Genomic DNA, 12,387 nt, shown 5'->3' with positions numbered 1-12,387 from the left:
CATTCACTTTCAGATGAGTTGAAGAAACATACAGCTGGACAGGATCAACCCAAAATACCCTAAAGACTGTGTCTGTCCCATGACCACTTATGGTTTTTGAAGTCAACAGAAGAGTCTTGTTATATCAAAATAAGCTTAATACAAAGTTAAGGCAAACAATGCAACAGTGCAAAAACAGGACAATTAAATGTGGATTCTTAAAGATTAGATCTCTGTCATCTAAGGTGTACTGCAAGTAAATGATTTAATATCAGATAATGGCAAATTGATTTATTTTGTCTTACTGAAACCTGCCTGTGTCATGAAGAGTACGTTAGCCTAATGAATCAACAGAAGTTTATTAATACTCATATTCCTTGAGGGAGAAAGGTGGAGACAATGAACGCAGCCATCTTTGACTCAAGCCTATTAATAAACCCTAAACCTAAATTAAATTACAACTCATTTGAAAGCCTTGTAGGTTTCAGTCTTTCAAACCCAAGTTCCTTGAGATCCATTAAAGTCAATTTTATTTGTTAAAGAGTACCGTGCACCAGGTGAGTATTCAATTCCTATCTGAATTCTCAGAGTTTTTATCTAGTTTAGTCCTCAAAACAGATAAAGTTATTACTGTATGATGGGATTTTAATATTCATGTGGATGCTGTATAAATAGCCTTGCCACTGCGTTTAGTTCATTACAGATTCTAGGCTTCTGTCAGTGTTGCATAAACCGACAACTGGGATGCAGTACCTAGACCTTGTTCTGGTATATGGTATTGAAATAGAAAATGGAATTGTCTCTCCACAGAACTCTCTTTTATCGGACCATTATCTAATAACAAAAGAACTTTGAATTTGTTCTACCAGAGTGTTTGCCATTAGGCAAAAGTTTCTACACTAGATGTCTATCTGATAATGCTGAAGCTAAATTTAAAGAAGCGATTTCTTCAGGGTTTTATTCATACCATTGCTCAATATAACAGGGGACTCCCACGCTAAATTTAGTCCGTCTCAGATTGACAATCTTGATAGTGCAACATGCTTACTGCCAATGACACTAGACTCTATAGCTTCTAAAAAAGAAGCTAATAAAAGAAAGGAGGTTTGGTGCACCATGGTGTCACTGTGCAAACCCGCAGATTTTGCAAATATTCTCCGAAAAGATGTTGGGTCAAGGATATGGCGTTCCACCAATGTGGATGAAATTGGTTAGTCTAAAGACAGTCTTAAAATATATAAGAAGGCACTCCGTAATGTCTAGAGCAGCCTATTACTCAGCATTAATAGAGAAAAATAAGAACAACCCTAGGGTTCTCTTCAGCACTGTAGCCAGGCTGACAGAGTCACAGCTCTGTTGAGCCGTGTATTCCTATTTCAAACCTCAGTAGTAGTGACTTCATGAACTTCTTTAATGATAAGATTCTAACTATTAGAGAAAAAATGTATAATCTACTGCCCTCAACCAGTACCGATCGATCCACAGCTGTAGAACCTGAAATATATTTAGATGGCTTTTCTCCCATCGACCTTCAACAATTGACTTTAACTATTTCTAAGTCTAAACCTTCCACCTGTCTCTTAGACCCGATTCCGACTAGGCTGCTTAAGGAAGTTTTGCCTTTAATTAGCAATTGTTTATTAGAAATGATCAATCTGTCAACATCTGGGCCATGTACCAAGGCCTTCAAACTAGCTGTAATTAAACCTCTCAGAGAAACCTACTCTTGATCCAGAGGTGTTGGGTCAAACTATAGACCTGCATCAGCAGTTTCCGTTTTGGATCAAGACTATCAGTAGCAAATCAGCTCTGTGACTTTCTGCATAACAATAGTTTATTTGAGGATTTTCAGTCAGGATTTAAAATCTTACACAGAAGTTTGCACTGGTGAAAATTACAACAATGATCCTTCTAATAAAAAATACAGCTGCATTTGATACCATTGATCATCAAATCCTATTACAGAGATTGGAGCATCTTATAGGCATTTTGAAGGAACTCCCACTTGTGTTTTATCCTTGATGGTATCTGATGATCTCAGTTTGTATATGTAAACAATGAGATCTCGACTGATGTTAACCAGGGTCAGTTTGGTGGACGTTGCTGACAAACCTCATCATGGGGAAACTGTTTTATTTACCTGCATCTGGGTGACCACAACACATGAGGCAGCCAGTCAAATCCACTCAAGGGTACATTGACATGGTGACAGAGGTGAGAGGCTTCACTGATCCAAAGAAGGACGAGTACTTCAGGAAGAGATTTAGGAATAAGGAGCTGGCCAGCAGAATCATCACCCACATCAAGGCATCACGAAGCCTCCACATCATGTGCCACATCCCAGTCCTCTCATGGATCACTGCAACTGTTCTGGAGGATTTGGTGAAAACCAATGACAAAGGAGAGATGCCCAAGACCTTGACAGAGATGTATATCCATTTTCTGTTAAATCAGTCCAAAGTGGCGAATGTCAAATATCATGAAGGAGCTGAGACTGATCCACTCTGGAACACCAAGACCAGCAAGATGATTGTGTCTCTGGGCAAACTTGCTTTTGAACAGCTGCAGAAAGGCAACCTGATCTTCTATGAAGCAGATCTTATAGAGTGCAGCATTGATATTAAAGCTGCTTCTGTGTACTCAAGCATGCTCACACAGATCTTTAAAGAGGACCATGGGCTTAACCAGGACAAACGTTTCTGCTTCGTCCACTTGAGCTTTCAGGAGTTTCTGGCTGCCCTTCACATCATTGTGTCCTTCCTCAACTCTGGTGTCAACCTCTTGTCCACCTCCCAACAGTCTGGTCTCTTCACTGGGCAATTATCAGTAAATCAGCTCTTGCAGAGTGCAGTCGACAAGGCTTTACAGAGTCCGAATGGACACCTGGACTTGTTCCTCCGCTTCCTCATTGGCCTCTCACTGCAGACCAAACAAGAACTTCTTCAAGACCCCTTGAAAGAATCAGAAAGTGTCTTACAGAACAATGAGAACACAGTCCAGTACCTCAAGGAGATGATCAGGAAGTATCCCTCTCCAGAGCGATGCATCAACCTGTTTCACTGTCTGAATGAGCTGCGTGATCATTCTCTGTTGGAGGAAATCCAACAGTACATCAGTTCAGAATGTCTGTCCACAAACAAACTGTCTCCTGCCCAGTGGTCGGCTCTGGTCTTCATCTTACTCTCATCAGAGAGCAAGTTGGATGTTTTTGACCTGAAGAAATTCTCTGGTTCAGAGGAAAGTCTTCTGAGGTTGCTGCCAGTGCTTCAAGCCTCCAGTCGAGCTTTGTAGGTGCTCAACTTACTATACATATTTGATATTGTAAATGTTACATTTGTACGTCCTTGTTCATTCTTTCTCACTGTGTCATCCTCAGGTTGAGTGGCTGTCACCTTTCTGAGAGAAGTTGCAATGCTCTGCCCTCAGCTCTCAGCTCTGTGACCTCTAATCTGAGAGAGCTTGACCTGAGTTACAACATGATGATCAGAGAAGTCCTCGAGGAGCTCACAGGTGGCTTGATGGAGTCACAATGTAGACTGGAAACTCTCAGGTCTGCTTGATTCATTTAAGGTTCCTATAACATCAGTTTGTCATAGTGATTCCCTTTTACATTTCTGTGTTTATTTCCATGGCCTGCCTTCATACTTCTAAAGAATTTGCTTGTTAAGGTAATAATATATACTTTTTAGCTACGATAGTGGTGTGGTTTTTGGGATAGCAAGGTCAGTCCACCATTTGATCCAGATATAATGTCTGAAATATGTTGTTTGGTATCAAGACATCTTCAGACTTATTCCTCTAGGGCCACAGGTAGTTTATTTTGGTTCAACAACTATTGGATGGATTACCATGATGTATTGTACGACCAGCGCATGTGAGCGGAGTGGAGGGGTGAGCATTTCAGCTCCTATTTCATGGAGCTGTTTGTTCCCCCAGCTCACCCACTCAAAAGTTGTTCTAGTCAATATTACTCCACAATCAACTCAGATTTCCCACAACTCCACTCATTTTGCTTAACGTCTTCCAAAAGAAGTGCTGCGCTTTCACTTTTCTCCAGCTTCCTACTTATCATAATATGCTAACATTAAGCGTTATAACGTTGAAGATGTGAACAGGACACAATCAAAACTAATAAAAAAGAGTCCCTGCCATCAGTGTATGAATGTGTGTGAATGGGTGAGTGATGACATGTAGTGTTAAAGCGCTTTGAGTGGTTGGAAGACTAGAGAGCGCTATACAAGTACAATCCATTTACCATTTACTGTGAATATGAGTACTGTCAGTTCTTTCTAAAATATTTATTAATCTTCACAATTGATGCTTCTACAGGCTGAGGGGCTGCCGTCTGTCAGAGTTTAATGGTGCAGCATTGTCTTCAGTTCTCAGTTGCCCGTCCTCCAGTCTCAAAGAGCTGGACCTCAATAACAACGACTTGCAGGACACAGGAGTGAAGCTGCTCTCTGTGGGATTGGAGAGTCCACACTGTAGACTTGAAACTCTCAGGTTATCTTTCTGTTGAACAAGACATACATATGTTTGAAGGCTGTCATTTAAAAGTGTTTAAAACTAGCTGAAATACTTGGTTTTTCTGATACAGACTCCTACATTATGTCTGGTTGAATAGGAATGTATGTTTGTCTTTATCAATTATTCTTTTTCTAGGTTGACTGACTGTGAACTGACGTGGATTTGCTGTGATGCTGTTGGCTTTTTCCTGAGTTCCAAGTCCTCTTGTCTGAGAGAGCTGGACCTGAGTCTGAACGATCTGCGGGATTCAGGAGTGCTGGTGTTCAGTGCCGGACTGGAGAATCCCCACTGTAAACTGGAAACTCTCAGGTTAATTCAGTGTGTCAGGCACTATCTGCTTTAAAAAATATATATATATTTTTTTAAATGTTTGTTTTATAATTCTCTTTTCTTCTTCAGGCTAAATACTTGTAACCTGTCAGAAAAGAGCTGTGAAGCTCTGGCCTCAGTTCTCAGCCTCCAGACTTCAAGCTTGAAAGAGCTGGACTTGAATAGAAATTGGCTGCATGATTCAGGAGTGAAGCTTCTTTCTGCTGGACTTGGGAGTCCACACTGTAACCTGGAAACTCTCAGGTCAGCCTATTGAAACATTTATTATCTCTAGATATGGCGGTATATATTTTAAAGGATTTATGAAAATATATTTAACAATTATTGGCCGGGCATGAGTTTTTTTTGTTGCAGACTCACAAACAAGTCCTTTTCGTCATCATCATCATCAACCGTTTTTCAGGTTGAGTGAGTGTAAGCTGTCAGAGAGAAGCTGTGAAGATCTGGCCTCAGCTCTCAGCTCCCAGAACTCTTGTTTGAAAGAGCTGGACCTCGAAAACAACGACCTGCAGGATTCAGGAGTGAAGCTACTTTCTGCTGGACTTGAGAGTCCTCAATGTAGACTGGAATCTCTCAGGTTAGAACTGATATAAAGGCTGATATAAAACATTTTCTCTCCAATGACTGGTTTTCAACCTGTGTTTGATCTAGCTAGTACAGACCAGTACCAAAGGTTGTTGTTACTGCCTCCTAATTCCTTGAATCACTTCTAGAAGGATATCACAACAATAATGAACTTCACAGTCAAAAACAATGAATTGACTATTGAATACTGTTTACAGGCTGTCGGGCTGTCAGGTCACAGAGGAAGGCTGTGCTTCTCTGGCCTCAGCTCTGAGGGCCAACCCCTCCCATCTGAGCGAGCTGGACCTGAGCTACAACCATCCAGGAGAAGCAGGAGTGACGCTTCTCTCTGCTGGACTGGACGATCCACAGTGGAGACTGGAGACTCTAAAGTATGGCTCATAGAGGGCTGAAAGCGTACAAAAGTTCCTTGAAAGGACCAACAAATCTTCAAGGGACACTGTATAGGATTTAGCGCCAATTAGTAGTGTAGTTGCAGATTGCAGGATCAATATTCCAACAGGAGACTCAAGTTTTACAGAATTCCGACAGGATCACGACCATTCAAGCGCAAAAAGTGTTGCAGATTAACAAACGATCGTGTTAACTGGTGACTTTACATTACATTACATTACAGTCATTTAGCAGACGCTTTTATCCAAAGCGACTTACAATAAGTGTGTTCAACATAGGTATTCAAGAGAACTACTAGTCACCAGAAGTCATAAGTGCATCTCCTTTCTTAAACAAGCATCTTAAAGCATAAACCAGAGCAAAAGTACAGAAACAAACTAATACGAATACAATAAGTGCAACAAACTAATACGAATACAATAAGTGCAACAAACTAATACGAATACAATAAGTGCTACAAACTAATACGAATACAATAAGTGCTAAGTGACTTTAAGCCGAATGTGTCCGTGGTTGCTTTTAGTAAGTTACGTAAATAGCTAAAATGACAATAAAGACAGACAAATATGTATTTAGAATAAATTTTACAAAGTCTTTTACGAAGACACCTATATGTTCTGTTTGTGTTTTCAACAACTGCCCTCACCACGAGCAACCACGGACGCATTTGGCTGAGAGGACCCGCTCCCTAGAAAACTTAGAAAACATAACAAAAAAAAAAACATTTCAGTCAAAGAGTTTTTGTCTCTCCCTTATTCCTTTTGTGAAATGTTGTGTTTTCAATTTTTGTTTTTAATGTTGCATTTTACAGCTGAGGGCCACAATAGCATATGCTTTTCTTCTTATGTTTATTCTTTTAGAGTGGACCATGGCGGAGTGCAGAGGTTAAAATCTGGTCTGCGAAAGTGTAAGTATTTTTTTTTTTTATTGGATAAACAAGAAGGCAATCCAGGCACTCCAAAATATCCTGATAAAGACCTACAGTGGTTGAAACACGTTGGACTTTTTAGTGATTTAGCCACTACAATGATAAAAACATATAGGTTAACCAGGAACTCCTTCAGCTCAGACTCCAGCAGAGACCAGTCCACTGCAAACAGACACAGCTCTGGCTTCACTGCCGACTTCGACCTGCAGCCCAGCAGGAGAAGAAGAGCTCAGCACTCTGCAGCAGCAGCTCCTCTTCCGGCCGGGAGCAGAGCTTCACCTCTCTGCTCCTCAGCGCAGAGAGGTGAAGCGCTGGGAGCCAACACCAACTCCTGCTGGAGGACCAGGCCGTATTGCTGGACCCGCTGGAGGCAAGGGAAGCAGGGGAGAACTAGAAATGAGCAGTGCAGACTGTCAGACCATGCTGCAGTAAAATGAGAGGATTTCTAAAGAGACACTGGTGGTCGTAAACACTACTGCTTCTGTCCACAGGGACCGCCAAAATTAACAAAAGTCCTTAGTAGCTTTATGTTTCCCTCCATGTTATTACTTGTCTCGATATTTTGGAGTTCCTGAATTGCTTCCCTGTCCATCCTGTTTTTTCACCATTTTCCAAGAGCAGTCTTCATGTTTTACAATATGTGTAAAAGGTTCTATTAGAGTATGTTCTACTGCTTTGTGTCTCCATCAGACGCCTGTGAACTCACAATGGACCCAAATACAGCACACAGAGAGCTAATACTGTCTGAGGACAACAGAGGGTAAAATCCGGGCAGCAGAAACAGCCTTATCCGTATCATCCAGACAGATTTGATAACTACAAACAGCTGCTGTGTACAACTGGGCTGACTGGTCGCTGTTACTGGGAAGTTGAGATGAAGGGACCGTCTTCCATAGCAGTGTCTTACCGAGGAATCAACAGGAGAGGTGATGACTGCTGTTTTGGAAGAAATGACAAGTCCTGGTCTCTGGGCTATAATCTGGCTTTCCACATTTGGCACAATAACACAAAGAAAAAGTTACTTTACCAATATGAACAAAGAAAAGTAGCAGTGTATCTGGACTGGCCTGCTGGCACTCTGTCCTTCTACGTATTCTCCTCTGAGAGATTGCTACACTACTACACCTTCTACTCCAGGTTTACCGAACCCCTCTACCCTGGGTTTGGCTTTGATTTAGGTAGTGGTCTTCCACAGTCGCTGTCACTGTGTCAGATAGATGAGGTATTGTCAGCCACAACGACAGCGTGAATAGAGCGCGTTGGCTTCATTTATTCACAATCCGGCAGGGTAGTGTGGAGGTGAAGGGGTGTTAAAGTAAACAAAGAGTAATAAATGAGGCGGTTGTCAATGAGATACGTTACACTGGATAACATGCATGCCTTTTTTCCTGTGAATCCTTTGTGCATGGGAAGGGATTTGAATCCAGTTCAGGGATGGGAGACTCCACCACTCTCAGCACAAACTCCTATATAGGGAAATAATTGCTACATTAAATAAAACAATTATTGCAGATTTTGTTTTTTACCATGAATATTTTCTAGGGTTTGATTGCATGAAAATCTTAATGATTTAAACTTTTAATTGTCAGGACTTTACTAATAAATTTAAATGTGATTTTAAGTAGGGTAAGTAGGGTGTTAGGTAACACAGCATTTTACACAGCATCATGGATGCTTTTCGTGACACTTCTATGCTGATGATACCCAACTTTATTTGTCCTTTCCAATCTTGGATTGTTCCTCATTTGTACCTTGTTTTGGATCAAAGTGTCAAAAGGGTGTAAAAGGAAATGTAAAAGTTTGTTGAATGTCAACAAAACTATCCATAATGTGATAACTGACACTTTTTTGGAAATCAATATTGGTTACAGAATCAACATAAAATCGAAGTAAACAGGTCTGTTGTTATTATAGTGTAATTGTTATGATTTTTTTTTCAGAATTAATCTCAAAGGGTCTGCACAATCTGCAATCTCAGCATATTTCAGTCTCTTTTCTCAACATACCAAATTACTGTGTAAAACTTTCACTTAAGAACATTGTAAAACATTTAAGTTTTTTTTCATTTATTTACTTTTTGTTTTTGAAAATACTGTTTTGGCAAATGATAACTATATTGCTTTATTTGAGAAGAAAATGATCTGCTGATTTACAGATGTCTCTTTCCCAATGTAAGTCTAAAGCGAAAAGTATTTTTGGGCCTAATGGCAGAACGGGACGGATCCCAAAGTTGCAATTCCAAGGTTTAGCCCTTATGTAAAATTTGTTTCAAAGCCAGGAGCTCCTGCTGGATGCTTGATTGAGTCTGCGGCTACGCTAGTCAAAGTTCACCAAAGACCCAAATTTGCTTTGCCACTGTGAGTGAATGTTTTAGTCAACCCTTCGTTTGCATAGAAGTAAAAGGGAAGCAAATATTCGCCAATTTAAATTTCCCGTGCCATTACTTGACCATAGAATGATAGTTCAGTTTTGTTTTATTTGTAGTTTAATTGGAAATGTTGTCTTTATGTACCCCCTTTGTTTCAAAAATGTTCAGCCATTATAAATGTTCCCCTATGTTATGTATTGTTTAGTTGACTTTTTTTTTTTTTATTCGCCAAGAACTTTATTACATATTATTGCATATTCTGCGATTGTTTGTCCTCAGATGCATCCAAACTCTTTTTCTGATCATTCTCTCTTTTTTCTCATTATTTCTTTTTATTTGATAATAAAAAAACAACTGGAAAAGTCTTCCCTGGAATCATGTTTTATTTGAAGAATTAAGATGAATGAATTAGTTTCCAACAAACGATTGCAGCCCCATCTGTCACAAAGGCACAATCCTGCAAACATTGGTTTAGAACCTGCTATCACTCAAACTGATTGACTGGTATACAGGAAGTCATGTTTTCTATTGCTACTGAATGATAATATGTATCAATAATGTTTCAAACACAATAGTCTAAATGAACTAAACACTTTAGAAACCTTTTTTTGAGAAACACTGACATAAGTACACATCAAAACACTGACATCGCTCGTGTTGCTGGACATTCGTAGGAAACGAAAAATAGAAATGTACGAGATTTTTTCTTCAAAATTGCAAATGAAAACAAACCTTTTGAAACTCCAGTTCAGGTCCTGTGTAATTAGTTAAACTTATCCCCTCAATACTGTCCCTGGTTCCCGTTCTTCTGCTATTGCTTAAATACCACTGCATTATCTCCACACAACAGCGGAACCTTGGGTTTAGCAAATGGCAAGAACTGTAATATTTCCATAGGCTAATATTACCAAAGCCTATACTGTTTTTGTTCTCTTGGTGAGATTCTGCCACTCTTAGTAGCAATAATAAATCCTAGTTCATAATCCCAGAAATGTTACATGCCTAGTACGGGCTATAGAAAGTTTATAGCAAGCTAAGGGTGTAATTGCAAATATACTTAACAGTTCCTTGTTTTAGAAATATTGTGAGTAATTTAATGTGCGTGTGATTTTGCGAGAAGTTTTTAGATTTTATGGATTGCATTTTCTTCATTTTCTTTTCTTTCTCGCTCGCGTCTTTTCACTTTTGGTTGGCTGTCTTTTTTTCACGACGTGATTTTTTTGCAGTTCACCTGAAGCTCTCAGCGTCAGCGCAATTACTGTATTTAGAGACAAACTATTTATGTCCACAAAACCACTGGAGTGGACTAAACCATGTGCACCTTTGAGAGGGGGAGGGACTCTGGAAGGCTCTTCTATTGGTTTAGGGATAGATAATATTACACTATTTCACTAGCCAACAGTAATAGTTTAATGCTAATAACATACACATTGACACGTTGTTTTCTTCAAAATGGCAGATGAAAACAACTGAGGATCCTCCTAATCATAAATAATGATTAGTAAAAAACGTCATTTATTGACGTTGTGTTAATACTGGGAAGTTAATTTACCTCAAAAGAAAATGATCTGCTGATTTACAGATGTCTCTTTCCCAATGTAAGTCTAAAGCGAAAAGTATTTTTGGGCCTAATGGCAGAACGGGACGGATCCCAAAGTTGCAATTCCAAGGTTTAGCCCTTATGTAAAATTTGTTTCAAAGCCAGGAGCTCCTGCTGGATGCTTGATTGAGTCTGCGGCTACGCTAGTCAAAGTTCACCAAAGACCCAAATTTGCTTTGCCACTGTGAGTGAATGTTTTAGTCAACCCTTCGTTTGCATAGAAGTAAAAGGGAAGCAAATATTCGCCAATTTAAATTTCCCGTGCCATTACTTGACCATAGAATGATAGTTCAGTTTTGTTGTATTTGTAGTTTAATTGGTAGTGTTGTCTTTATGTACCCCCTTTGTTTCAAAAATGTTCAGCTATTATAAATGTTATGTATTGTTTAGTTGACTTTTTTTTTTTTTTTTATTCGCCAAGAACTTTATTACATATTATTGCATATTCTGCGATTGTTTGCCCTCAGATGCATCCAAACTCTTTTTCTGATCATTCTCTTTTTTTCTCATTATTTCTGTCATACATAAAACAAATACTTTCATCACTTTTAAATACTTTTTAGCTTTTAAGTAAAGGGACAGTTCTTAAAGCAATTAATTAATTTACACATCGACATTTCAGAGCACTTTAAAACCATCATATCATAAATAGAAATAAAACAAATGACACATTTTCAGTAGTACAAAATCCCTTAGATTTTCTTTACTGGGTGTCACCAGCAGGTCCTGATCGCTGTACTACCCCTTACTCTCCTCCAGGGTTCGACATAGACCAAATAGCTTTTACGCTAAAGAAAGACAGAAAGAAAGAGAGACAGACAGGTAGACAGACAGGTAGACGGAATGGAAGAAAGACAGACAGTCTCTCTTGTTGTTAATAAATCTTAATCTACAATCTTGAATTGAGAGTATGAAGTTGTCACTGTGCTGCGTTAGTCTCCACTGATGTTCTCACCTGTGTCGTCACACGATAACAACATCAATCTAACTGGTGGAGGCAGCAGTAGACCAGCATCTCCTGTTTACTGAGAGGCTGAATTAAAGGAGTCTGGTGTATTTGAAGAGAGCCCCACTTAAACTGATATTGTTTCTTTTAAGTGTATAAAATACATCAGCAGTACGTTGCTTTGCTCCTGTGCTGGAGCTCCTGTCTGTTTCTCTAAACTCCATCTACTGTAGTAAAACACTGACGATGGAGAAGTAACCTCAAACAACCCCACTGCAAAATATCCGATTAATCCCTTTAAGCCCTTATTGATTTCACAGTGGGAAATCCAGATCCCTCAATATGAGCACACACACACACACACACACACACACACACACACACACACACACACACACACACACACACACACACAACAACACAACTAAAAAAAGGAATTTAGCACCTAACTCGGAACAATTTCACATCTTAAATTAAGTAACAGAACACAAATCTGTTATTTTCCCCTAACCTTTAGATTGCCTTACTTCCTAAAATATTAATCTTAATATTAGAGAAAAAATAAATAATAATAAAAAAATAATTCCCTTGTCAAAAAACTAGTAATTCACACTGAAAATGTGACAGTGACAGCATTACAATCAAATACAATCCATGATTATAAATCACAAGATTCAATATCAGTTCTGTGCTTTTATGAATTGTGCAAAAATCTCAAGATATATAATATA

The 12,387-nt window shown here is 39.2% G+C and overlaps 1 pseudogene; it reads left to right on the top strand.

Annotated features, from left to right (window-relative positions):
- The first annotated feature begins 2,085 nt into the window (after positions 1-2,085).
- Positions 2,086-9,414, top strand: LOC129116002 (NACHT, LRR and PYD domains-containing protein 12-like; annotated as a pseudogene).
- Positions 9,415-12,387: the final 2,973 nt, after the last annotated feature.

This window comes from Anoplopoma fimbria, unplaced genomic scaffold, assembly GCF_027596085.1.
Source record: "Anoplopoma fimbria isolate UVic2021 breed Golden Eagle Sablefish unplaced genomic scaffold, Afim_UVic_2022 Un_contig_12620_pilon_pilon, whole genome shotgun sequence".
Taxonomy (NCBI): Eukaryota; Metazoa; Chordata; class Actinopteri; order Perciformes; family Anoplopomatidae; genus Anoplopoma; species Anoplopoma fimbria.
This window is presented reverse-complemented; position numbering and strand designations above follow the sequence as displayed.